Consider the following 12,493-nt stretch of genomic DNA (forward strand, 5'->3'; position numbering starts at 1 on the left):
TTGGACTTGATCTTTTGCTGTAAGGAGGCTGGTGTTGACGCCAGAAGACTGTGTGAAAAATGTGGTGGCTAGTGTGTGATCTGTGACTCCGATGTGCACATATGTGAAGAGTGAAACTGTGGCTCCTCTCAGGGGGCTGTGTGATCTGTGGAGGTCCTGGAATCTCTGATGCCCATCATTATAACTAACGAGTGCGCCATCCAGGAGAAAGATAGAGATGGTTGCCCAAAGACCGTCAATTTGGGGAGCTCTGGGACAGATGTCTTCTATGGATACAAAAAATAGGGCTTCAAGAAGAGGTGATTGGTGCACGGCCTCTTCCTCCCCATCTACTACCAGCAGAAAGGCGGGGAGAGCAGAACATCGCCCGAATGGCCTGGCAGGACACTGGCACCTTCCCACCCTTCTGTCTCCTCTTATCCAGATAAAGTGGTGGGAATGGAAAAGGACTCTTCACAGACCACTCTGCAGACTGTACCAGAGAAGGAAATGATAGATTCATTCATGGTTTTTCTTGAATTCAAAAACAAGACTGTTTTCCACACTGATAAGTCCGCTCTGCGCCAAGAACCTCTAAAACAGGAATATCATTTCAATCTTCTGTTTGAAAGAACTGACTACGACGTGTTCTTACAGCAGCTCTGATGGTGGTTGTCCTTGATGAAACATCTGCAGTGTGGTGGGGAGCTCTCAGAACAACAAATGTGGGCATTGAAACTTGTAACATGTACCAGGTAGTGCTGGTCCATGTTATTTTTCTTCTAAGAGATTGGTAACCCTTTCTTTTTCTATTGTATTAATAAATGTAATTATTTTCTGGTAGTCAGCCACTGTCCCCATTAAACACACACACACACACACACACACACACACACACACACACTCATGTTTTCATTATGTTCTGATGATGAACAAGTTGGTTTCTGCTAAAACAAGGAAGACCGGGAATTAATTTCAGATGGAGAGTCCTGAAGTTCTTGTCCCTTGTAAGTGGCAAGGAGAGATAATCCACAGAGGCTGCAGTGCAGTGAGTGGTGGAGGAACAGCCCAAAGACAGCATCTGGAGGGCTCTTGTAGACCCTGTGGTTGGCTGCTTTTGTTTGCATGAGCTCTCTCTCCAGAGAGAGACCACGATATGGAAAGAAGACGGAGGGACTTCTCCTTTGGTGGCTAATGATTATTTAACCTAATTTGGGATATAGGGTCACAGGGGTTTCAGTCCACCAGCTTTTTAGCATGATATTAACTATGAGCAAACTGAATTGCTTCAAGCACAAGAAAGCACATTTTACCTTGAAAGTGCCACACAAACATTAAAGTTGGTTATTATGTGACTTAACCATATGAGTAGTATTTTTCACAAATATTACCTCATTTTGTTCTTGTCAAGTCTCATAATGGATCTCATAACAAATATCAACACTATTTTAACAATATGAGGAACTGTTTGAGAAGTTACTGAATCTAGTCCTCTTATTTCCAAGATTTAAAAACATGTAACTTTTACCATACAATGGGTTTTATAATAATGCGGCACATACCACATTACCATTAAATTTCTCTGTTTTATAACCAAGTGGGACTGGTGAGAGTATTTCCTGAACCCAAAACCTAGGAGCCATCTTCCTTTTTTCCTCATATCTCACATCTATCAGCAAATCCTGGTACTTCTCCCTTTAAAATACATTTCCCTCTGGCCATTTCTCAGTCCCCACTGCTACCACCGGACCACCATCCATTCTCAGCTGGATGGCTGCATTCTCCACACAGAATTCTGCAGGAGGTCTAAAATGAAAGTTAGATCACATTGCTGCCCTGCCTTAAAACCCTCTATTCACTTCTTACTCTGTCTTGTACCTGCCTCCTATATTTCCCACCTCTCTCCCTCTCCAGCCACACTTGCCTTAATGTGCCGGTATCACTTCTAATTTGTTACAGCCTCAGGGCCCTTAAACTTACTGTTTCCTCAGTTTAGAATATACTTTCCTGAGGCCTTCAAATGGTTCAGGCTGTATATCCTTCAGGGCTCCAAATATGCACAGGTGTACCTGAATCCTTCTCTAAATGGACCTCCTCCTCCCTGCCACTCAATACCTGTTTATCCCGCTTCATTGTTTTTTCACAGCTTTTATCATAGCTTCAGTTTATTATTATTATTTATTCCATGTTTCTTTCCCTCCCTAGCAGGTAAGCTCCTTGGGAGTGGGGACTTGGTTCACTGTTGAATCCTAGAATAGTACTGAGGATGTTAAAGGTACTTAAAGGATATTTGTAGAACAAATGAATGAATGGTCTGGATCTACTGCATTTGGTTATATGATTTTTAATTTAGAATATTTAAAATGAGGTGTTCTCAGGATCCCAGGCTGCCTCTCAGGATGGAGTACTGATCCAATCATGGAGAGTAAAAGGAATGTCGCATTTGGGTTGACAGCCTTATTCTAACCTCAGGAGCATGTATGTGCTGTGCTGAGAAGAACATGGGCTTTGGAGACAGAAGTGGTTGGGAATTCTGGTTGCCTCTGGTTTTGGCTATTACTTCACCTCTGAGAGTCTCAGTTTTCTCTACTAGAACAAGAAATCAGTTTTTATTGTGTTAAGCCATGGAAATTTGGAGGCTGTTCCAGTCATCACTGTTAATTACCCTAATAAATTAGGACCATGGGCCTTGCTCCTCCCGTATGTCTGGAAACCCTCCTTTTCCTAGTCTTCTTTTCCTCACAAATCCCCTCTTCCCTAGACCCATTCTAGGATCTTCATTGGACTTCTCCAAGAACAGGAAGGCAAAAAAATTTTTGCCTCAACTTTGTATTTTGAAAATTTACAAACCTTCAGAAAACTTGAAAAAAGAGTAAAACTAACACTGATGTGATTTTCACTTAAATTAACCAATTATAACAATTTTGCCATATTTGAGCACACTCACCTCTCTCTACATACAGACACACACACAAACACACACACACACACAAATGCAGTAATTCTGACACTTCCCACCTAAATACTTCATCATCCATCTCCTTAGAATGGACCTTCTGTTATATAACCACAGTATCATTCTTACACATAAAATGTTAAGCATTAAATATCATCTCATAGTCTATAGTCAAATCCCCCCAAGTAGAATTTATTTAGAATTTAAAATATTTTCTCTGCCTTTTCCTGTTGTTTTTTTTTTTTTTTCATGACCTAGAAATTTTGAAGAGCCCAGGCCAGATAATTTAAAGACTATCCAGCAGTCTGAATTTGTCTGATTGTTTCTTCATGATTAAATTCAGGTTAAACATTTTTGACCAGAATATTGCCCAGGTGATGGTATACTTCCCACTGCATCCATTTAGGAGTCTCTTAGTGTCCGTTTGTCCCTTTATTGATGATGTGAAATTTGACCACTTCCTTTATGATAGGGTTGACTAGATTGCCCCAAGGTAAAAACATAAACATAAAGCCACTGTTAAACATTGTTGAGCTTAGTTAAAAAACACACACACACACACAAAAACAGGTCATGAATTATAACACATTGAATAAATAAAAACAAAAACTGGCCATGGCCGGTGTGGCTCAGTTGGTTGAGTATAGTCCCATGTACCAAGAGGTCACAGGTTCGTTTTCCAGGAGGGGGCTTGTAGGAGGCAAGCAATCAGTGTTTCTCTCGCATTGATGCCTCTCTCTTTCTCTCTCTCTCAAATCAATAAAAACATATTTTAAAAAAGAAGAAAATTAAAAAATAAAAACTATAAATTCATTTAATAAATATCATTAACAATATAAGAATACAAAAAGAAAAGGTATGGGGTAGGGGAAAGGAAAACTCTTTTATAGAGAAAAATGTGGAGGGCATGATAAATTGGAAAGCCACTATTTTGCAACTGCAATGTAATAGCTAACCTTGGGTAAACACATCTTATTTATATAATAAGATCACACAATGATTTCCTGAAATATCTTTTGGCTCTTCTGTGACCTAGGATTAACAAACCTTTGAAATGAAAAGCCTTGATCAGATAAAGGAAAAGCTAGGGGATCCTTCCTTTTGTATATTTTTCCTTTCTTCCAAAGCTGAAAAAGTCACCATTTCCAAGTCTAAGATGAGCAGATTTCCAGTTTTCTGACCTTGGGTTCTTTTAATCTTTTGTCATGAGGCTACAAGGTATATTGGAACTACCTGCTAAAGGAGGCTTCATCATAAACAAAATTGAAGACAAATGTCAAATTGTGAGTTAATATTTATAATATATATGATAGATAAAAATCGAATGTCCCTAATATAAACCTTATATTGTTTTATATTGCTAAAGCACTAGAGAAAAAATATCCTGTTTAGTCTGTTGATCTAGATAGTGTCTGATTTCCAGCCTAAAGCACATATTTTCAGAGCAGAGTAAAGCCTCCCAATGTTTCCTTGATTTCTTTCTAAGAGAACAGGCTAAAGTAGAAGTCCATAATAATGTTGCTCCAACTCAGGGTAGGGTCACCATTTCATCCTGCTATGTCTGATCAGTCCATTGTACACCTATTGGCCTGGTATAAATGTTAATAGTACTCCCTTTCACGCTCCAAAGTGTCTAAGTTTGGGCTACAAATGGTTTCTCTACTTCTAGGAGACCCCTGATGCTTTTTCAGAAGACTTCATTTGGTTGATGTTGAAGGGTAAATGCTGAACTGGAGAGAGGAGCAAGAAAAGACTGGAATGTGATAGGCAGAATAATGATCCCCCTAGGATGTCCTTGTTTTAATCCCTGGTTGTTACCTCACAGAGCAAAAGGAAAAGTGATTAAGTAGGTTGAAGTAGGAAGATTAGCCTGGATTATCCAGTTGAGCCCAATCTAATTACATGGAATCTTTAAAATTGGAGAAACTTTCCTGGCCAAGTTATTAGTTAGAGGAAGAAGGGACTATAAAAGAATGCTCAGAGAGATGCAACATTGCGGACTTTGAAGATGGAATAAAGGGATCATAAGGAATGTGGGCAGCCTCTAGTGGCTCAAAAAAGTAAGGAAACAGATTCTCCCCTAGAGCCTCCAGAAAGGAATACAGCTCTGCCAACATCTACAGAACTGTGAATCTGTGTTGTTTGAAGCCATTGATTGTGTGGTAATTTGTTATAGCAGTAATAGGAAACTAATACATGGAATTGACAGCATTTCTAATGAAGCTTGAAGGGTTCAATAAGTCATCCATTCATTTAACAAATATTTCAGTTCTAAGATATCCCTGGCCCAATGGTAAATAAGATGAACTTCTCAAGGATGACATGAAATGTTAACAAGCTCAGGGTAGTAAACCAGGATATGTAAACATGGACGAAGGATATCCCAGGTTGAAGGGATGGCATGGGTGAAGGTTCAGGCAGGGGTTGGAAAGTATATAGATTAAGGCTGTACATAGCCAGTAGTACAGTTTGGCTGGACCATAAAATGAATGGGAGAGAAGAAATAGAAGTGCAGTTTGGATGCAAGTGGTCAAAGGCCTAGAATGCCAAACTAAGAGTTTGGACTTTATCCTTCAGGCAATGGGAAGATACTGAAAGTTTTAATGCAGGGAAGGGGACATAACCACGTCTGTGTTTTACAGAGGTACCTCTGCTATACCACTGGGAAAGAAACCAAATTTGGTTTTGCTCACTATGTAGGTACTTATCAATCAGAAGAGGCTAGCTTACGCTGTGGTAACCAACAATCCCAAAAGTCTATGCCTCAAGACAAAAGAAGTTTCTCTTTCCCATGCCACATGTCCATCATGGGTCAACATGGGGGATCTGCTCTTTTTTTTTTTTTCTCTGAACATAATATTTTAATGTATTAATTTGAAAGTGCTCGATAGCATAAAAAATTTAAGGCAAAAGAGAAAGAACATAGCAAGAAGCTATTTAAACTATTTTTTGTGTGACCATTTAGCTAAATATGTTAGTTGGATCTTTGAGAGTTTTCACACGAATGCACAGAAGTTCATACTCTACTAGTACATATGCCTGTGTTTGAACAAAAGATAACCAATCTCCCCTTAAGCCAGAACATGGAGTTGAGTTTATTAACTGAACCAAGTGCCATGGGAATAGGAGAGCTTAGGCCAAAGAGTAGTGGCTAGTGCCAGAGGTCAAGAACATATTACTGTATTTGCTTTCTTGGCTTCAGAGTACGAAGAAGGCATTACAAGTGCCAAGCCTATACAACAGCCAAGAGAAGCTGGGAGAAGAGAGGGGTGCTAAGGTTGTTCTTGGACATGAAGAGGGAAAGGGATTGCACATTCTCCAAATGACCTCTGTTTCCACATTGGTGAAGCTGACTCTGTACTCAGCACTCATCAGCAAACTGGTCACAGAGTTTTTATTTTCTCACAGGGATTGGGATTGTTCTGTGTCTAAAAACTGTTTCTTGTTTTTGATGAGATGTGCTTTTTTTCTTCTTTTCTCCTCCCCCTCCCAGTGCGCCCCCCCCCCCCCCACCCCCATTACTTTTAAGCAACTGGGAGCTGAGAGCCTAAAGAAGAAGGTTCTCTTTTCATGGGCAATTGTGCGACTTTATACATGGTGCTGGGCCAGGCCCTGGGGATGAAGGGCAACATCCTGGCCATAGGAGCGAGTCCCCTTGGCATCCACAACGGCATTCTCACAAGGGCCACTGCCTGCAGAAGCATCCATGAGGCTGTGTCTATCGGACGCCTTCATGGGAAGTGGATAGCAAAAAAGAGAAAGCCAGAGAAAGAGAGTGACATAAGGGACTTCTGCTGAGGACACGTGACACACAAATCTGGGTACGTTCAGAAAATACAGACATTAATAGGAACTGTGCTATTTTTTCCTACATGGATCAAGATAGATTTCCCATTTCCTGTTCATTTGGGTAACTGCTTGGACGGTTTCTTTTAAATGTGAATGCCAGGTCAGGGTTAGGTGCGGAGTTAAATTAAATCGTTTATTTTGAAAAGTGACATCATGTCAACATTAGCCGTGAATATGTATATGGTTTAAAAACATTTAATAGTTTAGCTGACCTATAACTTAAGATGGTTCCCGATGAAGGAGATAAATAAATTATATGGGAAGTTAAGACGTAGGGGAAGAGGCAAGAAAATGTAAGAGAATGGAAATCAAGGTAACCCAGTGGACACTTCATGTCACCACTGAGGGTCATTATCCTCTGCTCACTTTAATCAGGGATGCAGGCTGAGGAAGCTATCCCCATTTCGTGTTAAAATAAAACCAGTTTAGTCATTAACTTAGCTTAATTATCAACCACTGTGAAGACACTTTTTCACTATGTAAATAAACTGCTTACCCCTGAGCCTCATTCCATGTTTTGGTCTGAGTGCTCCAAGGTTGCAAACTGTCTCTTTAGTGTGTGCACAATACATGCTTACCAGTGACTCATTGGCTTTCCTTTGGCTCTTTCTGGACCTTTGGCATTGGAAAGTTGCCTGTTGCTGGGCCAGAGGGAAAAAAGCTCTGGAGCGCCTCAAAGTGGCAATTAATTACAAGCTGTGTCTGAAAGTAACCCATCCCATCCACTTTTCTCTAATTGATCCCCGGGTCCCCCTAAGTGGGCAGAAGGAGTAAAATTGGCAACGTTTGGTGATGCTTAATGACTAAACATCAATAAATATTCATTGGACAAATGAATCAATTGGAAGGAGTAGGTTAGAGGTCATTTGATGAAGTCTTACCTAGTGGAAATAGAGAACAGGAAGCAAAAGGAGACGGGAGTCAGTGACTAATCAGAGGTGCAGGACGTGAAAGAGGAGTCTGATTTTCAGTCCGGACTGCAGGAAGGGTGATGCCAGTAAAACACACACACACACACACACACACACACACACACACACACACACACACACACACACACACACTGAGATAAGGCGGGCATTTGGATGTGTGCCTACGTGTGTGGTTAGTAGAGTGCAGCTGAGACACCTACATTTTCTCACCTTTTGCTGGGTAAAATCTGCAATCTCGGCTTCAGGCCTTTTGCTCTGCATACAAACTGTTTCTCTTTTGTGTCGAGGCGCTGGGACCTGTCTGGAAAGCAGAATCGGTCGCTGTTCTGGGGTGGATGGCCAGACGCACCACAGGAACGCAGGATGTGAGGCGCTTTACGTGAATCAACTCACAACATTTTGTAATATATGGTTATATATTTACGGTGAAGAGAATCAGCAGATTGTCTGGAATGCAGCTCTGCTGGGTCACCTGGTGCAGATCACTTCGCTGCTCTGAGCCTTAGCTCTTTCCATGTTAAAAGCTGAATACCACCTACACCGAGTTTTGTGAGGATGTGGGGAGGAAGGGCCGAGAGTCCGATAGCGCGCACACCACAAACACACCACCCCGACCTCCCCTCGCACCTGCCGGGGACTGAGAACCAAAGGAGGGGACTGGGGTGGGGATGGGAATGGGGATGGGAGTGGAATTGGGGCTGGGGCTGGGACTTAGCCCCGCCCCTGGCCGCGCAGGGAGATGACGTCAGTCAGCCCCTCTCCACTCACCTGGAGCCGCCGGGAGCCGAAAAAAAAAAAACTAGACTCCCTTGGCGGCTCGCGCGAAGTGCTGACGTCACGCCATTCGCAGCCTCCGCTGCGCGCTGACGTCACCGCGATGACGTCACCGCGGGCGTCCTTGCCCACCTGGATTCTGACGCTAGTTTGCTAGACGGAGAAGTGTGTGTGGAGAGAGGTGGGGCTTTCCTGAAGTCAGTGTGACGTCAGCTAGTAGGGAACGATGGCTTTGGCCTCGTGTCTGGAACAACGGGGCACCTAGACCGACGGTGGCACGGAGGCTGCTTGCAGTTGGGGTTGGGTAGCTCCCCAGAGCAATGTAAGTGCTTCCTCTCGGAAGGGATCTTGCAGGAACGGGACCTCTATCCAAACTTCTTTATGTAGTTAGTTGAATTTATTGGGGTGACACTGGTTATCAAAATTGTACAGGTTTCAGGTGTGCAGTTCTACAGCACATCATCTGCCCACTGCATTGTGTGTTCACCACCCCAAGTCAAGTCACCGGACATCACCGTTTATTCCCGCCCGCCCCTGTACCGTCTACTTTATAGAGCTGTATACACGTGTTATCCGCTACTCATTTTCCATTCACTATGCACCCGTGCCATACGTTAAAGATTATTTATTTTAAAAAGGTAAAGTCACAAATATTTTTGCATGCAAATAAAAAAATGAACTTTAATGAGTTTAATTCATTAATTAATGAGGAACCTGTAAGATGTTACGGGTTCCTAAAGACCATAAAGTTTGTAAGGTATTCTGAAATGAATTTACACCTTTCCTTCCCTGACTTCCCCTCCATTCAGTAGATCAGCAAGTTTTTTTGACTCAACTTTCAAAATTGGATTCCTCTTCTCTCCATTTTCACAAACACTATCTCAGTCTGAGCAGAAATTTTCTATGGGTCAGACCACAGCCTTCCAACTGACTTCACCCCCCAGTTAGCCTTACCTCCCAAATCCATTCTCTACATAGCTTTCGAAGTGATAAAAACAAAACAAAAAACAAAACAAACAACAGTAAGTATAATCTAGCTTATGTCACTCCCTTTCTTAAAATCCACCAATAGTTTCTCCTTTGCCTGGAGAATTAAATCCACACTCCTTGTGCTTGCTTACAAAGAACTACTACATGATTTCCTGTGCCTCTTCATCTACCTCATCTGACACTTTCTGATTCTCTCACTGTGCTTCAGGGCCTTCTGCTTGGAAAAGGGAGGGAGAGCACATGCTGGGACCTATCCTTGTGAGGGGTTTTAAAGGCTGGAGGCTTAGGGGAGGTCTTGGAGAGGATCTCAATAGAATATTCATCATTTTATGTGGATGCACCAAAATGAAATTTATTCCCTTAACTTCATCTGTCCTTGGGTGTGGTTGACACAAATGGCACCAATTGGATTTCTGCTATCTATCTCCCCGAGTATGGTGATTTCAGCTATTTACTCTCTGGTTGGGGAGAAGTGCAAACCATTTACTCTTAAGTGTCTTTGGTTACAGAAGATACGGTTTTGTGATTTATTAGATGGCTATATAAACTGTCTGGCTGTTTAACTGCCTCAGTTTCCCTATTCTGCTTGTCCTGGCTTACTAGCCAGTCTCAAAGGTAAGGGGAATATTCACAAGGGAAAAGTAATACAATTCAGATTCCACCTTTACACAGTCTCTTTTACGTAGAAGTCAAACCTGCTTTTCTTCCTTTACTTTCCAGCTCAGTGATTGATGGCCACACCACCATTCATTCAGCTATAAAACCCAGAAGCCTGGGCAACATTTTCAATTCCTGCCTCATTTTATTTCTCCTATTTAATTACACGTCAAACTATTGCCCCCAGTTCTGAAACTTTTCTAGAATGTTACCCTCTTCTTTATTCATACTATTATGGCCTTGCTTGATGTGATAGGAAACACTTCCTTCACTACAGTATAGCTTTTTCCTTTGCTTTGCAGAGTAGATAGAATGAACAAACTGTTGAGCAAACTGAGGTCCATGTGACCCTATCCAAAAAGATAAATTATGTGTAATGCAATAGGGAAGAAAACATGTCATATTTGTCAAGTTCCTGTGAGGTATCCTTCTGCACACAGGAGTTATACTTGCTTAGATATTTATTTATTTTTTTATTAGAAAAGAGGGAGGAATGTGTTCTTCAGTGTCCTGCATGAGCTAGAAAGTTGTGATTGGTTATCATAATTGAATCTGTTTCAAGTGATGGAAGCAGGTGTGATGGGGTGTCACCACAGGCTCACCATTCCTGCCTCTGGAAGTTACTGGTATAATGTGGCTACATCACTCCCCTTCTGGGCCAGTTTGGCCTGGTGGTGTTCATGCAGAAATGCGTGTAATAACTCATGGCTGGCATTGTCATAGATAATGATAGGGTTTCAGGACATGCTACCCCAAATATAGCACTTTGGCAAAGTGAGTATTTTAAGCTGAAAGAGTCTGAGAAAACAGCAGAAACTGGAAGGTCACTTTGACTCCCATCTACACCTTCACCCCTGCAGCAGGCCAAAACACCCTCTAACATGAGGGTTTTATGACCTGGAAAGGAGCAAGACAAAGGGACAGGGAGAAGAATCCAAACAAACAGGTTTTGCTAAGTTTCTCCCAGGTTACTACACTTACTTCATACTTTTTGACCTATTGTATTTCCCCACAACTATCCACTCTTCATCAACCTGGCATAAAAATACTCTGGATTGACCCTTTCTTTAGGTCTTCATTTCCTATGAAGGTTTCCATGTCACATAAAATTTATATGCTTGCTCTGGGTGATTGCAGGTTCAGTTCCTGGTCAGGGCATATACCTAGATTGCTGGTTCGATTTCTTGTTGGGGTGTGTAGGGGAGGCAACCGATTGATGCTTCTCTCTCACAGATGCTTTTTTCTCTAAAAATCAATAAAAACATATCCTCGGGTGAAGATTTAAAAATTATATGCTTTTCTCTTGTTAATCTGTCTTTGTCAGTTTAATTTTCAGACCTATCCCAGGTAGGAGGACCCAGGAAAACGTTTTCCTCCCCTACAATAGGTAATAAAAGTAAAGTTAAAGACACACACACACACACACACACACACACACACACACACACAACCTTTCAGCTTATTCTACGTCCTTAAACTACTCTCTTTGCAATTAAACTAAAATCTAGCCTAGTAAGGTAGAAGTTGCAGTTGCCTACCCAACAGCCATTTTTTTTCTCTTCTTATAATATTTGGCACATAGTAAAACAATTATTTGAAATTCACATTTAACTGGAAATCCTGTATTTTATTTGGCAACCCTAACGTTTATATATTCAACGGTTATATTCCTTAGCAACATGTCCTTATATAAACACTAGAGGCCCAGTGCACTGGTAGGGTCCCTAGCGGCTGCCTTCCCCCCCCCCCCCCCCGCCCGGCCCCGCCCCCTTGTCGAACTCCCTGACAACTCCCAGTTGAGGGGACAATTTGCATACTATGCTTTTATTATATAGGCTATTCAGATTAGTAAACAAATAATTTTTAAAAAAGCACTTGTGAGCATTTATGTCCAATATCAAGTCCTCAAGGTCCATATCCACGAAAGTCCGGGGTCCCAGGCCATGGCTCCAACTTTGTGCACATTGAGAGCCATGTCATATGGTAGAAAGTATAGCACCTGCAGGGTCATGTCAGCAAAGGAAGTGAGGTTGTTGTCCCAGATGAATCCCCTGGAGGGAAACTGTGATGCTGAAGATCTATTAGTGAAGACAAAATGACATCCAGCCAGCCTCCCCACCCCCTGCCCAAGAGAGAAATGATGCAGCCAGGCCTGCTTATCCAGGTCCTTCCAGTTACCACCTCTGGGTCTGAAAGGGCAAGGGGAGGGACAAACTGAGAACTTTCACTGAGAGATCCCTCCCTGGATGAGGGCTGGGGAATCTGGGCATAAGTACCATGGTCTAATTCTCCTTCCTCTTGCAGATCTCTTGCCAATGCCTCCTCACCACCAATATTTTCTGATTGGACCTGGAGG

At 42.0% G+C, this 12,493-nt stretch overlaps 1 pseudogene; it reads left to right on the forward strand.

Annotated features, from left to right (window-relative positions):
* On the forward strand, nucleotides 1-303 carry LOC103286792 (PHD finger-like domain-containing protein 5A; annotated as a pseudogene).
* The last annotated feature ends 12,190 nt before the right edge of the window (nucleotides 304-12,493 follow it).

This window comes from Eptesicus fuscus, chromosome 3, assembly GCF_027574615.1.
Source record: "Eptesicus fuscus isolate TK198812 chromosome 3, DD_ASM_mEF_20220401, whole genome shotgun sequence".
In the NCBI taxonomy this organism is placed as follows: Eukaryota; Metazoa; Chordata; class Mammalia; order Chiroptera; family Vespertilionidae; genus Eptesicus; species Eptesicus fuscus.